The following is a 17614-nucleotide window of genomic DNA, read 5'->3' as shown; positions in this document are numbered from 1 at the left end:
TGTGGAGAGACGTTCGTTCATCCAGCACAAAGGGAACGGGTTGCGGGAGAAACCCTTACTCTGGTTTCTCAGTCTGTTTCCTAGTGCCGGTTTGAAGTGCCTGCCGTTTTCACTGTAAAACCGAGTTGGAGCTTGTACCTCCCCATATATATGTATGGAGTGGAGTTGGCAACTGAAAAGAAACTTTGTGTTCCCTTCAAGCTAGGTGAAGGACGGCTTTCACACACACTTATCTCTCAGAACTGAGCATGTGGAGAGACGTTCGTTCATCCAGCACAAGGGGAACGGGTTGCAGGAGAAACCCTTACTCTGGTTTCTCAGTCTGTTTCCTAGGGCCGGTTTGAAGTGCCTGCCGTTTTCACTGTAAAACCGAGTTGGAGCTTGTACCTCCCCATATATATGTATGGAGTGGAGTTGGCAACTGAAAAGAAACTTTGTGTTCCCTTCAAGCTAGGTGAAGGACGGCTTTCACACACACTTATCTCTCAGAACTGAGCATGTGGAGAGACGTTCGTTCATCCAGCACAAAGGGAACGGGTTGCAGGAGAAACCCTTACTCTGGTTTCTCAGTCGGTTTCCTAGTGCCGGTTTGAAGTGCCTGCCGTTTTCACTGTAAAACCGAGTTGGAGCTTGTACCTCCCCATATATATGTATGGAGTGGAGTTGGCAACTGAAAAGAAACTTTGTGTTCCCTTCAAGCTAGGTGAAGGACGGCTTTCACACACACTTATCTCTCAGAACTGAGCATGTGGAGAGACGTTCGTTCATCCAGCACAAAGGGAACGGCTTGCAGGAGAAACCCTTACTCTGGTTTCTCAGTCGGTTTCCTAGTGCCGGTTTGAAGTGCCTGCCGTTTTCACTGTAAACCCGAGTTGGAGCTTGTACCTCCCCATATATATGTATGGAGTGGAGTTGGCAACTGAAAAGAAACTTTGTGTTCCCTTCAAGCTAGGTGAAGGACGGCTTTCACACACACTTATCTCTCAGAACTGAGCATGTGGAGAGACGTTCGTTCATCCAGCACAAAGGGAACGGGTTGCAGGAGAAACCCTTACTCTGGTTTCTCAGTCGGTTTCCTAGTGCCGGTTTGAAGTGCCTGCCGTTTTCACTGTAAAACCGAGTTGGAGCTTGTACCTCCCCATATATATGTATGGAGTGGAGTTGGCAACTGAAAAGAAACTTTGTGTTCCCTTCAAGCTAGGTGAAGGACGGCTTTCACACACACTTATCTCTCAGAACTGAGCATGTGGAGAGACGTTCGTTCATCCAGCACAAAGGGAACGGGTTGCAGGAGAAACCCTTACTCTGGTTTCTCAGTCGGTTTCCTAGTGCCGGTTTGAAGTGCCTGCCGTTTTCACTGTAAAACCGAGTTGGAGCTTGTACCTCCCCATATATATGTATGGAGTGGAGTTGGCAACTGAAAAGAAACTTTGTGTTCCCTTCAAGCTAGGTGAAGGACGGCTTTCACACACACTTATCTCTCAGAACTGAGCATGTGGAGAGCCGTTCGTTCATCCAGCACAAAGGGAACGGGTTGCAGGAGAAACCCTTACTCTGGTTTCTCAGTCGGTTTCCTAGTGCCGGTTTGAAGTGCCTGCCGTTTTCACTGTAAAACCGAGTTGGAGCTTGTACCTCCCCATATATATGTATGGAGTGGAGTTGGCAACTGAAAAGAAACTTTGTGTTCCCTTCAAGCTAGGTGAAGGACGGCTTTCACACACACTTATCTCTCAGAACTGAGCATGTGGAGAGACGTTCGTTCATCCAGCACAAAGGGAACAGGTTGCAGGAGAAACCCTTACTCTGGTTTCTCAGTCTGTTTCCTAGTGCCGGTTTGAAGTGCCTGCCGTTTTCACTGTAAAACCGAGTTGGAGCTTGTACCTCCCCATATATATGTATGGAGTGGAGTTGGCAACTGAAAAGAAACTTTGTGTTCCCTTCAAGCTAGGTGAAGGACGGCTTTCACACACACTTATCTCTCAGAACTGAGCATGTGGAGAGACGTTCGTTCATCCAGCACAAAGGGAACGGGTTGCAGGAGAAACCCTTACTCTGGTTTCTCAGTCGGTTTCCTAGTGCCGGTTTGAAGTGCCTGCCGTTTTCACTGTAAAACCGAGTTGGAGCTTGTACCTCCCCATATATATGTATGGAGTGGAGTTGGCAACTGAAAAGAAACTTTGTGTTCCTTTCACGCTAGGTGAAGGACGGCTTTCACACACACTTATCTCTCAGAACTGAGCATGTGGAGAGACGTTCGTTCATCCAGCACAAAGGGAACGGGTTGCAGGAGAAACCCTTACTCTGGTTTCTCAGTCTGTTTCCTAGTGCCGGTTTGAAGTGCATGCCGTTTTCACTGTAAAACCGAGTTGAAGCTTGTACCTCCCCATATATATGTATGGAGTGGAGTTGGCAACTGAAAAGAAACTTTGTGTTCCCTTCAAGCTAGGTGAAGGACGGCTTTCACACACACTTATCTCTCAGAACTGAGCATGTGGAGAGACGTTCGTTCATCCAGCACAAAGGGAACGGGTTGCAGGAGAAACCCTTACTCTGGTTTCTCAGTCTGTTTCCTAGTGCCGGTTTGAAGTGCCTGCCGTTTTCACTGTAAAACCGAGTTGGAGCTTGTACCTCCCCATATATATGTATGGAGTGGAGTTGGCAACTGAAAAGAAACTTTGTGTTCCCTTCAAGCTAGGTGAAGGACGGCTTTCACACACACTTATCTCTCAGAACTGAGCATGTGGAGAGACGTTCGTTCATCCAGCACAAAGGGAACGGGTTGCAGGATAAACCCTTATTCAGGTTTCTCAGTCTGTTTCCTAGTGCCGGTTTGAAGTGCCTGCCGTTTTCACTGTAAAACCGAGTTGGAGCTTGTACCTCCCCATATATATGTATGGAGTGGAGTTGGCAACTGAAAAGAAACTTTGTGTTCCCTTCAAGCTAGGTGAAGGACGGCTTTCACACACACTTATCTCTCAGAACTGAGCATGTGGAGAGACGTTCGTTCATCCAGCACAAAGGGAACGGGTTGCAGGAGAAACCCTTACTCTGGTTTCTCAGTCTGTTTCCTAGGGCCGGTTTGAAGTGCCTGCCGTTTTCACTGTAAAACCGAGTTGGAGCTTGTACCTCCCCATATATATGTATGGAGTGGAGTTGGCAACTGAAAAGAAACTTTGTGTTCCCTTCAAGCTAGGCGAAGGACGGCTTTCACACACATTTATCTCTCAGAACTGAGCATGTGGAGAGACGTTCGTTCATCCAGCACAAAGGGAACGGGTTGCAGGAGAAACCCTTACTCTGGTTTTTCAGTCTGTTTCCTAGTGCCAGTTTGAAGTGCCTGCCGTTTTCACTGTAAAACCGAGTTGCAGCTTGTACCTCCCCATATATATGTATGGAGTGGAGTTGGCAACTGAAAAGAAACTTTGTGTTCTCTTCAAGCTAGGTGAAGGACGGCTTTCACACACACTTATCTCTCAGAACTGAGCATGTGGAGAGACGTTCGTTCATCCAGCACAAAGGGAACGGGTTGCAGGAGAAACCCTTACTCTGGTTTCTCAGTCTGTTTCCTAGTGCCGGTTTGAAGTGCCTGCCGTTTTCACTGTAAAACCGAGTTGGAGCTTGTACCTCCCCATATATATGTATGGAGTGGAGTTGGCAACTGAAAAGAAACTTTGTGTTCCCTTCAAGCTAGGTGAAGGACGGCTTTCACACACACTTATCTCTCAGAACTGAGCATGTGGTGAGACGTTCGTTCATCCAGCACAAAGGGAACGGGTTGCAGGAGAAACCCTTACTCTGGTTTCTCAGTCTGTTTCCTACTGCCGGTTTGAAGTGCCTGCCGTTTTCACTGTAAAACCGAGTTGGAGCTTGTACCTCCCCATATATATGTATGGAGTGGAGTTGGCAACTGAAAAGAAACTTTGTGTTCCCTTCAAGCTAGGTGAAGGACGGCTTTCACACACAATTATCTCTCAGAACTGAGCATGTGGAGAGACGTTCGTTCATCCAGCACAAAGGGAACGGGTTGCAGGATAAACCCTTATTCTGGTTTCTCAGTCTGTTTCCTTGTGCCGGTTTGAAGTGCCTGCCGTTTTCACTGTAAAACCGAGTTGGAGCTTGTACCTCCCCATATATATGTATGGAGTGGAGTTGGCAACTGAAAAGAAACTTTGTGTTCCCTTCAAGCTAGGTGAAGGACGGCTTTCACACTCACTTATCTCTCAGAACTGAGCATGTGGAGAGACGTTCGTTCATCCAGCACAAAGGGAACGGGTTGCAGGAGAAACCCTTACTCTGGTTTCTCAGTCTGTTTCCTAGTGCCGGTTTGAAGTGCCTGCCGTTTTCACTGTAAAACCGAGTTGGAGCTTGTACCTCCCCATATATATGTATGGAGTGGAGTTGGCAACTGAAAAGAAACTTTGTGTTCCCTTCAAGCTAGGTGAAGGACGGCTTTCACACACACTTATCTCTCAGAACTGAGCATGTGGAGAGACGTTCGTTCATCCAGCACAAAGGGAACGGGTTGCAGGAGAAACCCTTACTCTGGTTTCTCAGTCTGTTTCCTAGTGCCGGTTTGAAGTGCCTGCCGTTTTCACTGTAAAACCGAGTTGGAGCTTGTACCTCCCCATATATATGTATGGAGTGGAGTTGGCAACTGAAAAGAAACTTTGTGTTCCCTTCAAGCTAGGTGAAGGACGGCTTTCACACACACTTATCTCTCAGAACTGAGCATGTGGAGAGACGTTCGTTCATCCAGCACAAAGGGAACGGGTTGCAGGAGAAACCCTTACTCTGGTTTCTCAGTCTGTTTCCTAGTGCCGGTTTGAAGTGCCTGCCGTTTTCACTGTAAAACCGAGTTGGAGCTTGTACCTCCCCATATATATGTATGGAGTGGAGTTGGCAACTGAAAAGAAACTTTGTGTTCCCTTCAAGCTAGGTGAAGGACGGCTTTCACACACACTTATCTCTCAGAACTGAGCATGTGGAGAGACGTTCGTTCATCCAGCACAAAGGGAACGGGTTGCAGGATAAACCCTTATTCTGGTTTCTCAGTCGGTTTCCTAGTGCCGGTTTGAAGTGCCTGCCGTTTTCACTGTAAAACCGAGTTGGAGCTTGTACCTCCCCATATATATGTATGGAGTGGAGTTGGCAACTGAAAAGAAACTTTGTGTTCCCTTCAAGCTAGGTGAAGGACGGCTTTCACACACACTTATCTCTCAGAACTGAGCATGTGGAGAGACGTTCGTTCATCCAGCACAAAGGGAACGGGTTGCAGGAGAAACCCTTACTCTGGTTTCTCAGTCTGTTTCCTAGGGCCGGTTTGAAGTGCCTGCCGTTTTCACTGTAAAACCGAGTTGGAGCTTGTACCTCCCCATATATATGTATGGAGTGGAGTTGGCAACTGAAAAGAAACTTTGTGTTCCCTTCAAGCTAGGCGAAGGACGGCTTTCACACACATTTATCTCTCAGAACTGAGCATGTGGAGAGACGTTCGTTCATCCAGCACAAAGGGAACGGGTTGCAGGAGAAACCCTTACTCTGGTTTCTCAGTCTGTTTCCTAGTGCCAGTTTGAAGTGCCTGCCGTTTTCACTGTAAAACCGAGTTGCAGCTTGTACCTCCCCATATATATGTATGGAGTGGAGTTGGCAACTGAAAAGAAACTTTGTGTTCTCTTCAAGCTAGGTGAAGGACGGCTTTCACACACACTTATCTCTCAGAACTGAGCATGTGGAGAGACGTTCGTTCATCCAGCACAAAGGGAACGGGTTGCAGGAGAAACCCTTACTCTGGTTTCTCAGTCTGTTTCCTAGTGCCGGTTTGAAGTGCCTGCCGTTTTCACTGTAAAACCGAGTTGGAGCTTGTACCTCCCCATATATATGTATGGAGTGGAGTTGGCAACTGAAAAGAAACTTTGTGTTCCCTTCAAGCTAGGTGAAGGACGGCTTTCACACACACTTATCTCTCAGAACTGAGCATGTGGAGAGACGTTCGTTCATCCAGCACAAAGGGAACGGGTTGCAGGAGAAACCCTTACTCTGGTTTCTCAGTCTGTTTCCTACTGCCGGTTTGAAGTGCCTGCCGTTTTCACTGTAAAACCGAGTTGGAGCTTGTACCTCCCCATATATATGTATGGAGTGGAGTTGGCAACTGAAAAGAAACTTTGTGTTCCCTTCAAGCTAGGTGAAGGACGGCTTTCACACTCACTTATCTCTCAGAACTGAGCATGTGGAGAGACGTTCGTTCATCCAGCACAAAGGGAACGGGTTGCAGGAGAAACCCTTACTCTGGTTTCTCAGTCTGTTTCCTAGTGCCGGTTTGAAGTGCCTGCCGTTTTCACTGTAAAACCGAGTTGGAGCTTGTACCTCCCCATATATATGTATGGAGTGGAGTTGGCAACTGAAAAGAAACTTTGTGTTCCCTTCAAGCTAGGTGAAGGACGGCTTTCACACACACTTATCTCTCAGAACTGAGCATGTGGAGAGACGTTCGTTCATCCAGCACAAAGGGAACGGGTTGCAGGAGAAACCCTTACTCTGGTTTCTCAGTCTGTTTCCTAGTGCCGGTTTGAAGTGCCTGCCGTTTTCACTGTAAAACCGAGTTGGAGCTTGTACCTCCCCATATATATGTATGGAGTGGAGTTGGCAACTGAAAAGAAACTTTGTGTTCCCTTCAAGCTAGGTGAAGGACGGCTTTCACACACACTTATCTCTCAGAACTGAGCATGTGGAGAGACGTTCGTTCATCCAGCACAAAGGGAACGGGTTGCAGGAGAAACCCTTACTCTGGTTTCTCAGTCTGTTTCCTAGTGCCGGTTTGAAGTGCCTGCCGTTTTCACTGTAAAACCGAGTTGGAGCTTGTACCTCCCCATATATATGTATGGAGTGGAGTTGGCAACTGAAAAGAAACTTTGTGTTCCCTTCAAGCTAGGTGAAGGACGGCTTTCACACACACTTATCTCTCAGAACTGAGCATGTGGAGAGACGTTCGTTCATCCAGCACAAAGGGAACGGGTTGCAGGAGAAACCCTTACTCTGGTTTCTCAGTCGGTTTCCTAGTGCCGGTTTGAAGTGCCTGCCGTTTTCACTGTAAAACCGAGTTGGAGCTTGTACCTCCCCGTATATATGTATGGAGTGGAGTTGGCAACTGAAAAGAAACTTTGTGTTCCCTTCAAGCTAGGTGAAGGACGGCTTTCACACACACTTATTTCTCAGAACTGAGCATGTGGAGAGACGTTCGTTCATCCAGCACAAAGGGAACGGGTTGCAGGAGAAACCCTTACTCTGGTTTCTCAGTCGGTTTCCTAGTGCCGGTTTGAAGTGCCTGCCGTTTTCACTGTAAAACCGAGTTGGAGCTTGTACCTCCCCATATATATGTATGGAGTGGAGTTGGCAACTGAAAAGAAACTTTGTGTTCCCTTCAAGCTAGGTGAAGGACGGCTTTCACACACACTTATCTCTCAGAACTGAGCATGTGGAGAGACGTTCGTTCATCCAGCACAAAGGGAACGGGTTGCAGGAGAAACCCTTACTCTGGTTTCTCAGTCTGTTTCCTAGTGCCGGTTTGAAGTGCCTGCCGTTTTCACTGTAAAACCGAGTTGGAGCTTGTACCTCCCCATATATATGTATGGAGTGGAGTTGGCAACTGAAAAGAAACTTTGTGTTCCCTTCAAGCTAGGTGAAGGACGGCTTTCACACATACTTATCTCTCAGAACTGAGCATGTGGAGAGACGTTCGTTCATTCAGCACAAAGGGAACGGGTTGCAGGAGAAACCCTTACTCTGGTTTCTCAGTCTGTTTCCTAGTGCCGGTTTGAAGTGCCTGCCGTTTTCACTATAAAACCGAGTTGGAGCTTGTACCTCCCCATATATATGTATGGAGTGGAGTTGGCAACTGAAAAGAAACTTTGTGTTCCCTTCAAGCTAGGTGAAGGACGGCTTTCACACACACTTATCTCTCAGAACTGAGCATGTGGAGAGACGTTCGTTCATCTAGCACAAAGGGAACGGGTTGCAGGGGAAACCCTTACTCTGGTTTCTCAGTCTGTTTCCTAGTGCCGGTTTGAAGTGCCTGCCGTTTTCACTGTAAAACCGAGTTGGAGCTTGTACCTCCCCATATATATGTATGGAGTGGAGTTGGCAACTGAAAAGAAACTTTGTGTTCCCTTCAAGCTAGGTGAAGGACGGCTTTCACACACACTTATCTCTCAGAACTGAGCATGTGGAGAGACGTTCGTTCATCCAGCACAAAGGGAACGGGTTGCAGGAGAAACCCTTACTCTGGTTTCTCAGTCTGTTTCCTAGTGCCGGTTTGAAGTGCCTGCCGTTTTCACTGTAAAACCGAGTTGGAGCTTGTACCTCCCCATATATATGTATGGAGTGGAGTTGGCAACTGAAAAGAAACTTTGTGTTCCCTTCAAGCTAGGTGAAGGACGGCTTTCACACATACTTATCTCTCAGAACTGAGCATGTGGAAAGACGTTCGTTCATTCAGCACAAAGGGAACGGGTTGCAGGAGAAACCCTTACTCTGGTTTCTCAGTCTGTTTCCTAGTGCCGGTTTGAAGTGCCTGCCGTTTTCACTATAAAACCGAGTTGGAGCTTGTACCTCCCCATATATATGTATGGAGTGGAGTTGGCAACTGAAAAGAAACTTTGTGTTCCCTTCAAGCTAGGTGAAGGACGGCTTTCACACACACTTATCTCTCAGAACTGAGCATGTGGAGAGACGTTCGTTCATCTAGCACAAAGGGAACGGGTTGCAGGGGAAACCCTTACTCTGGTTTCTCAGTCTGTTTCCTAGTGCCGGTTTGAAGTGCCTGCCGTTTTCACTGTAAAACCGAGTTGGAGCTTGTACCTCCCCATATATATGTATGGAGGAGTTGGCAACTGAAAAGAAATTTTGTGTTCCCTTCAAGCTAGGTGAAGGACGGCTTTCACACACACTTATCTCTCAGAACTGAGTATGTGGAGAGACGTTCGTTCATCCAGCACAAAGGGAACGGGTTGCAGGAGAAACCCTTACTCTGGTTTCTCAGTCTGTTTCCTAGTGCCGGTTTGAAGTGCCTGCCGTTTTCACTGTAAAACCGAGTTGGAGCTTGTACCTCCCCATATATATGTATGGAGTGGAGTTGGCAACTGAAAAGAAACTTTGTGTTCCCTTCAAGCTAGGTGAAGGACGGCTTTCACACACACTTATCTCTCAGAACTGAGCATGTGGAGAGACGTTCGTTCATCCAGCACAAAGGGAACGGGTTGCAGGAGAAACCCTTACTCTGGTTTCTCAGTCTGTTTCCTAGTGCCGGTTTGAAGTGCCTGCCGTTTTCACTGTAAAACCGAGTTGGAGCTTGTACCTCCCCATATATATGTATGGAGTGGAGTTGGCAACTGAAAAGAAACTTTGTGTTCCCTTCAAGCTAGGTGAAGGACGGCTTTCACACACACTTATCTCTCAGAACTGAGCATGTGGAGAGACGTTCGTTCATCCAGCACAAAGGGAACGGGTTGCAGGAGAAACCCATACTCTGGTTTCTCAGTCGGTTTCCTAGTGCCGGTTTGAAGTGCCTGCCGTTTTCACTGTAAAACCGAGTTGGAGCTTGTACCTCCCCATATATATGTATGGAGTGGAGTTGGCAACTGAAAAGAAACTTTGTGTTCCCTTCAAGCTAGGTGAAGGACGGCTTTCACACTCACTTATCTCTCAGAACTGAGCATGTGGAGAGACGTTCGTTCATCCAGCACAAAGGGAACGGGTTGCAGGAGAAACCCTTACTCTGGTTTCTCAGTCTGTTTCCTAGGGCCGGTTTGAAGTGCCTGCCGTTTTCACTGTAAACCCGAGTTGGAGCTTGTACCTCCCCATATATATGTATGGAGTGGAGTTGGCAACTGAAAAGAAACTTTGTGTTCCCTTCAAGCTAGGTGAAGAACGGCTTTCACACACACTTATCTCTCAGAACTGAGCATGTGGAGAGACGTTCGTTCATCCAGCACAAAGGGAACGGGTTGCAGGAGAAACCCTTACTCTGGTTTCTCAGTCTGTTTCCTAGTGCCGGTTTGAAGTGCCTGCCGTTTTCACTGTAAAACCGAGTTGAAGCTTGTACCTCCCCATATATATGTATGGAGTGGAGTTGGCAACTGAAAAGAAACTTTGTGTTCCCTTCAAGCTAGGTGAAGGACGGCTTTCACACACACTTATCTCTCAGAACTGAGCATGTGGAGAGACGTTCGTTCATCCAGCACAAAGGGAACGGGTTGCAGGAGAAACCCTTATTCTGGTTTCTCAGTCTGTTTCCTAGTGCCGGTTTGAAGTGCCTGCCGTTTTCACTGTAAAACCGAGTTGGAGCTTGTACCTCCCCATATATATGTATGGAGTGGAGTTGGCAACTGAAAAGAAACTTTGTGTTCCCTTCAAGCTAGGTGAAGGACGGCTTTCACACACAATTATCTCTCAGAACTGAGCATGTGGAGAGACGTTCGTTCATCCAGCACAAAGGGAACGGGTTGCAGGAGAAACCCTTACTCTGGTTTCTCAGTCTGTTTCCTAGTGCCGGTTTGAAGTGCCTGCCGTTTTCACTGTAAAACCGAGTTGGAGCTTGTACCTCCCCATATATATGTATGGAGTGGAGTTGGCAACTGAAAAGAAACTTTGTGTTCCCTTCAAGCTAGGTGAAGGACGGCTTTCACACACACTTATCTCTCAGAACTGAGCATGTGGAGAGACGTTCGTTCATCCAGCACAAAGGGAACGGGTTGCAGGAGAAACCCTTACTCTGGTTTCTCAGTCTGTTTCCTAGTGCCGGTTTGAAGTGCCTGCCGTTTTCACTGTAAAACCGAGTTGGAGCTTGTACCTCCCCATATATATGTATGGAGTGGAGTTGGCAACTGAAAAGAAACTTTGTGTTCCCTTCAAGCTAGGTGAAGGACGGCTTTCACACACACTTATCTCTCAGAACTGAGCATGTGGAGAGACGTTCGTTCATCCAGCACAAAGGGAACGGGTTGCAGGAGAAACCCTTACTCTGGTTTCTCAGTCTGTTTCCTAGTGCCGGTTTGAAGTGCCTGCCCTTTTCACTGTAAAACCGAGTTGGAGCTTGTACCTCCCCATATATATGTATGGAGTGGAGTTGGCAACTGAAAAGAAACTTTGTGTTCCCTTCAAGCTAGGTGAAGGACGGCTTTCACACACACTTATCTCTCAGAACTGAGCATGTGGAGAGACGTTCGTTCATCCAGCACAAAGGGAACGGGTTGCAGGAGAAACCCTTACTCTGGTTTCTCAGTCGGTTTCCTAGTGCCGGTTTGAAGTGCCTGCCGTTTTCACTGTAAAACCGAGTTGGAGCTTGTACCTCCCCGTATATATGTATGGAGTGGAGTTGGCAACTGAAAAGAAACTTTGTGTTCCCTTCAAGCTAGGTGAAGGACGGCTTTCACACACACTTATTTCTCAGAACTGAGCATGTGGAGAGACGTTCGTTCATCCAGCACAAAGGGAACGGGTTGCAGGAGAAACCCTTACTCTGGTTTCTCAGTCGGTTTCCTAGTGCCGGTTTGAAGTGCCTGCCGTTTTCACTGTAAAACCGAGTTGGAGCTTGTACCTCCCCATATATATGTATGGAGTGGAGTTGGCAACTGAAAAGAAACTTTGTGTTCCCTTCAAGCTAGGTGAAGGACGGCTTTCACACACACTTATCTCTCAGAACTGAGCATGTGGAGAGACGTTCGTTCATCCAGCACAAAGGGAACGGGTTGCAGGAGAAACCCTTACTCTGGTTTCTCAGTCTGTTTCCTAGTGCCGGTTTGAAGTGCCTGCCGTTTTCACTGTAAAACCGAGTTGGAGCTTGTACCTCCCCATATATATGTATGGAGTGGAGTTGGCAACTGAAAAGAAACTTTGTGTTCCCTTCAAGCTAGGTGAAGGACGGCTTTCACACATACTTATCTCTCAGAACTGAGCATGTGGAGAGACGTTCGTTCATTCAGCACAAAGGGAACGGGTTGCAGGAGAAACCCTTACTCTGGTTTCTCAGTCTGTTTCCTAGGGCCGGTTTGAAGTGCCTGCCGTTTTCACTATAAAACCGAGTTGGAGCTTGTACCTCCCCATATATATGTATGGAGTGGAGTTGGCAACTGAAAAGAAACTTTGTTTTCCCTTCAAGCTAGGTGAAGGACGGCTTTCACACACACTTATCTCTCAGAACTGAGCATGTGGAGAGACGTTCGTTCATCTAGCACAAAGGGAACGGGTTGCAGGGGAAACCCTTACTCTGGTTTCTCAGTCTGTTTCCTAGTGCCGGTTTGAAGTGCCTGCCGTTTTCACTGTAAAACCGAGTTGGAGCTTGTACCTCCCCATATATATGTATGGAGGAGTTGGCAACTGAAAAGAAATTTTGTGTTCCCTTCAAGCTAGGTGAAGGACGGCTTTCACACACACTTATCTCTCAGAACTGAGCATGTGGAGAGACGTTCGTTCATCCAGCACAAAGGGAACGGGTTGCAGGAGAAACCCTTACTCTGGTTTCTCAGTCTGTTTCCTAGTGCCGGTTTGAAGTGCCTGCCGTTTTCACTGTAAAACCGAGTTGGAGCTTGTACCTCCCCATATATATGTATGGAGTGGAGTTGGCAACTGAAAAGAAACTTTGTGTTCCCTTCAAGCTAGGTGAAGGACGGCTTTCACACACACTTATCTCTCAGAACTGAGCATGTGGAGAGACGTTCGTTCATCCAGCACAAAGGGAACGGGTTGCAGGAGAAACCCTTACTCTGGTTTCTCAGTCTGTTTCCTAGTGCCGGTTTGAAGTGCCTGCCGTTTTCACTGTAAAACCGAGTTGGAGCTTGTACCTCCCCATATATATGTATGGAGTGGAGTTGGCAACTGAAAAGAAACTTTGTGTTCCCTTCAAGCTAGGTGAAGGACGGCTTTCACACACACTTATCTCTCAGAACTGAGCATGTGGAGAGACGTTCGTTCATCCAGCACAAAGGGAACGGGTTGCAGGAGAAACCCATACTCTGGTTTCTCAGTCGGTTTCCTAGTGCCGGTTTGAAGTGCCTGCCGTTTTCACTGTAAAACCGAGTTGGAGCTTGTACCTCCCCATATATATGTATGGAGTGGAGTTGGCAACTGAAAAGAAACTTTGTGTTCCCTTCAAGCTAGGTGAAGGACGGCTTTCACACTCACTTATCTCTCAGAACTGAGCATGTGGAGAGACGTTCGTTCATCCAGCACAAAGGGAACGGGTTGCAGGAGAAACCCTTACTCTGGTTTCTCAGTCTGTTTCCTAGGGCCGGTTTGAAGTGCCTGCCGTTTTCACTGTAAACCCGAGTTGGAGCTTGTACCTCCCCATATATATGTATGGAGTGGAGTTGGCAACTGAAAAGAAACTTTGTGTTCCCTTCAAGCTAGGTGAAGAACGGCTTTCACACACACTTATCTCTCAGAACTGAGCATGTGGAGAGACGTTCGTTCATCCAGCACAAAGGGAACGGGTTGCAGGAGAAACCCTTACTCTGGTTTCTCAGTCTGTTTCCTAGTGCCGGTTTGAAGTGCCTGCCGTTTTCACTGTAAAACCGAGTTGAAGCTTGTACCTCCCCATATATATGTATGGAGTGGAGTTGGCAACTGAAAAGAAACTTTGTGTTCCCTTCAAGCTAGGTGAAGGACGGCTTTCACACACACTTATCTCTCAGAACTGAGCATGTGGAGAGACGTTCGTTCATCCAGCACAAAGGGAACGGGTTGCAGGAGAAACCCTTATTCTGGTTTCTCAGTCTGTTTCCTAGTGCCGGTTTGAAGTGCCTGCCGTTTTCACTGTAAAACCGAGTTGGAGCTTGTACCTCCCCATATATATGTATGGAGTGGAGTTGGCAACTGAAAAGAAACTTTGTGTTCCCTTCAAGCTAGGTGAAGGACGGCTTTCACACACACTTATCTCTCAGAACTGAGCATGTGGAGAGACGTTCGTTCATCCAGCACAAAGGGAACGGGTTGCAGGAGAAACCCTTACTCTGGTTTCTCAGTCTGTTTCCTAGTGCCGGTTTGAAGTGCCTGCCGTTTTCACTGTAAAACCGAGTTGGAGCTTGTACCTCCCCATATATATGTATGGAGTGGAGTTGGCAACTGAAAAGAAACTTTGTGTTCCCTTCAAGCTAGGTGAAGGACGGCTTTCACACACACTTATCTCTCAGAACTGAGCATGTGGAGAGACGTTCGTTCATCCAGCACAAAGGGAACGGGTTGCAGGAGAAACCCTTACTCTGGTTTCTCAGTCTGTTTCCTAGGGCCGGTTTGAAGTGCCTGCCGTTTTCACTGTAAACCCGAGTTGGAGCTTGTACCTCCCCATATATATGTATGGAGTGGAGTTGGCAACTGAAAAGAAACTTTGTGTTCCCTTCAAGCTAGGTGAAGGACGGCTTTCACACACACTTATCTCTCAGAACTGAGCATGTGGAGAGACGTTCGTTCATCCAGCACAAAGGGAACGGGTTGCAGGAGAAACCCTTACTCTGGTTTCTCAGTCTGTTTCCTAGTGCCGGTTTGAAGTGCCTGCCGTTTTCACTGTAAAACCGAGTTGAAGCTTGTACCTCCCCATATATATGTATGGAGTGGAGTTGGCAACTGAAAAGAAACTTTGTGTTCCCTTCAAGCTAGGTGAAGGACGGCTTTCACACACACTTATCTCTCAGAACTGAGCATGTGGAGAGACGTTCGTTCATCCAGCACAAAGGGAACGGGTTGCAGGAGAAACCCTTATTCTGGTTTCTCAGTCGGTTTCCTAGTGCCGGTTTGAAGTGCCTGCCGTTTTCACTGTAAAACCGAGTTGGAGCTTGTACCTCCCCATATATATGTATGGAGTGGAGTTGGCAACTGAAAAGAAACTTTGTGTTCCCTTCAAGCTAGGTGAAGGACGGCTTTCACACACACTTATCTCTCAGAACTGAGCATGTGGAGAGACGTTCGTTCATCCAGCACAAAGGGAACGGGTTGCAGGAGAAACCCTTACTCTGGTTTCTCAGTCTGTTTCCTAGTGCCGGTTTGAAGTGCCTGCCGTTTTCACTGTAAAACCGAGTTGGAGCTTGTACCTCCCCATATATATGTATGGAGTGGAGTTGGCAACTGAAAAGAAACTTTGTGTTCCCTTCAAGCTAGGTGAAGGACGGCTTTCACACACACTTATCTCTCAGAACTGAGCATGTGGAGAGACGTTCGTTCATCCAGCACAAAGGGAACGGGTTGCAGGAGAAACCCTTACTCTGGTTTCTCAGTCGGTTTCCTAGTGCCGGTTTGAAGTGCCTGCCGTTTTCACTGTAAACCCGAGTTGGAGCTTGTACCTCCCCATATATATGTATGGAGTGGAGTTGGCAACTGAAAAGAAACTTTGTGTTCCCTTCAAGCTAGGTGAAGGACGGCTTTCACACACACTTATCTCTCAGAACTGAGCATGTGGAGAGACGTTCGTTCATCCAGCACAAAGGGAACGGGTTGCAGGAGAAACCCTTACTCTGGTTTCTCAGTCTGTTTCCTAGGGCCGGTTTGAAGTGCCTGCCGTTTTCACTGTAAAACCGAGTTGGAGCTTGTACCTCCCCATATATATGTATGGAGTGGAGTTGGCAACTGAAAAGAAACTTTGTGTTCCCTTCAAGCTAGGTGAAGGACGGCTTTCACACACACTTATCTCTCAGAACTGAGCATGTGGAGAGACGTTCGTTCATCCAGCACAAAGGGAACGGGTTGCAGGAGAAACCCTTACTCTGGTTTCTCAGTCGGTTTCCTAGTGCCGGTTTGAAGTGCCTGCCGTTTTCACTGTAAAACCGAGTTGGAGCTTGTACCTCCCCATATATATGTATGGAGTGGAGTTGGCAACTGAAAAGAAACTTTGTGTTCCCTTCAAGCTAGGTGAAGGACGGCTTTCACACACACTTATCTCTCAGAACTGAGCATGTGGAGAGCCGTTCGTTCATCCAGCACAAAGGGAACGGGTTGCAGGAGAAACCCTTACTCTGGTTTCTCAGTCGGTTTCCTAGTGCCGGTTTGAAGTGCCTGCCGTTTTCACTGGAAAACCGAGTTGGAGCTTGTACCTCCCCATATATATGTATGGAGTGGAGTTGGCAACTGAAAAGAAACTTTGTGTTCCCTTCAAGCTAGGTGAAGGACGGCTTTCACACACACTTATCTCTCAGAACTGAGCATGTGGAGAGACGTTCGTTCATCCAGCACAAAGGGAACAGGTTGCAGGAGAAACCCTTACTCTGGTTTCTCAGTCTGTTTCCTAGTGCCGGTTTGAAGTGCCTGCCGTTTTCACTGTAAAACCGAGTTGGAGCTTGTACCTCCCCATATATATGTATGGAGTGGAGTTGGCAACTGAAAAGAAACTTTGTGTTCCCTTCAAGCTAGGTGAAGGACGGCTTTCACACACACTTATCTCTCAGAACTGAGCATGTGGAGAGACGTTCGTTCATCCAGCACAAAGGGAACGGGTTGCAGGAGAAACCCTTACTCTGGTTTCTCAGTCGGTTTCCTAGTGCCGGTTTGAAGTGCCTGCCGTTTTCACTGTAAAACCGAGTTGGAGCTTGTACCTCCCCATATATATGTATGGAGTGGAGTTGGCAACTGAAAAGAAACTTTGTGTTCCTTTCACGCTAGGTGAAGGACGGCTTTCACACACACTTATCTCTCAGAACTGAGCATGTGGAGAGACGTTCGTTCATCCAGCACAAAGGGAACGGGTTGCAGGAGAAACCCTTACTCTGGTTTCTCAGTCGGTTTCCTAGTGCCGGTTTGAAGTGCCTGCCGTTTTCACTGTAAAACCGAGTTGGAGCTTGTACCTCCCCATATATATGTATGGAGTGGAGTTGGCAACTGAAAAGAAACTTTGTGTTCCCTTCAAGCTAGGTGAAGGACGGCTTTCACACACACTTATCTCTCAGAACTGAGCATGTGGAGAGACGTTCGTTCATCCAGCACAAAGGGAACGGGTTGCAGGAGAAACCCTTACTCTGGTTTCTCAGTCTGTTTCCTAGTGCCGGTTTGAAGTGCCTGCCGTTTTCACTGTAAAACCGAGTTGGAGCTTGTACCTCCCCATATATATGTATGGAGTGGAGTTGGCAACTGAAAAGAAACTTTGTGTTCCCTTCAAGCTAGGTGAAGGACGGCTTTCACACACACTTATCTCTCAGAACTGAGCATGTGGAGAGACGTTCGTTCATCCAGCACAAAGGGAACGAGTTGCAGGAGAAACCCTTACTCTGGTTTCTCAGTCTGTTTCCTAGGGCCGGTTTGAAGTGCCTGCCGTTTTCACTGTAAAACCGAGTTGGAGCTTGTACCTCCCCATATATATGTATGGAGTGGAGTTGGCAACTGAAAAGAAACTTTGTGTTCCCTTCAAGCTAGGCGAAGGACGGCTTTCACACACACTTATCTCTCAGAACTGAGCATGTGGAGAGACGTTCGTTCATCCAGCACAAAGGGAACGGGTTGCAGGAGAAACCCTTACTCTGGTTTCTCAGTCTGTTTCCTAGTGCCAGTTTGAAGTGCCTGCCGTTTTCACTGTAAAACCGAGTTGCAGCTTGTACCTACCCATATATATGTATGGAGTGGAGTTGGCAACTGAAAAGAAACTTTG

This window comes from Vicugna pacos, unplaced genomic scaffold, assembly GCF_048564905.1.
Source record: "Vicugna pacos unplaced genomic scaffold, VicPac4 scaffold_112, whole genome shotgun sequence".
NCBI lineage: Eukaryota > Metazoa > Chordata > Mammalia > Artiodactyla > Camelidae > Vicugna > Vicugna pacos.
Note: the sequence above shows the minus strand (reverse complement) of the source record.